Below are 490 nucleotides of genomic sequence, written 5' to 3' on the forward strand. Positions count from 1 at the left end.
CTGAACTGACTGGTGAGTTGGGGGACTGGTAACTGCTGGATGATGGTGGTGGTTCACGAGGCGCGCGCAGCGTCTCAGAGGGTGGGGTGCACCCAGTCCACGCGCCAGAAGCGGGCACTCTGATCTAGCGTGGACAGGGTCCAGGGCGTCGGGACCGGTGGCGTCGTCTGCCATGTGGGCCCGCACACGGGGGGGCGCGCTTGCCGAGTCTACGGTCAGCGGCGCAGGCCACGCAGCGAGCAGCGAGCAGCGGCGTGGCGGAGCGCCCGCGACTGTTGTCGCGTTGCCGGGAACGTGCAGCTGCACAGCATCGGTGCGCGTCACGTGGGCGCGGCGCCACGGGTGCCTGCCGGTAGCGGACGAACGCGACCGCTTTTGCGCCTGCCCGCCTCGGTGACCGTGCGCGTGCGTGCCATGTTGTTGGCGAGCGTGCAAGGTCCGGCGTGGTTGGACCGTTGGAGCCTCGTTGGTTGGCTCTTGCGACGCTAGC

This window comes from Triticum dicoccoides, chromosome 2A (assembly GCF_002162155.2).
Source record: "Triticum dicoccoides isolate Atlit2015 ecotype Zavitan chromosome 2A, WEW_v2.0, whole genome shotgun sequence".
In the NCBI taxonomy this organism is placed as follows: Eukaryota; Viridiplantae; Streptophyta; class Magnoliopsida; order Poales; family Poaceae; genus Triticum; species Triticum dicoccoides.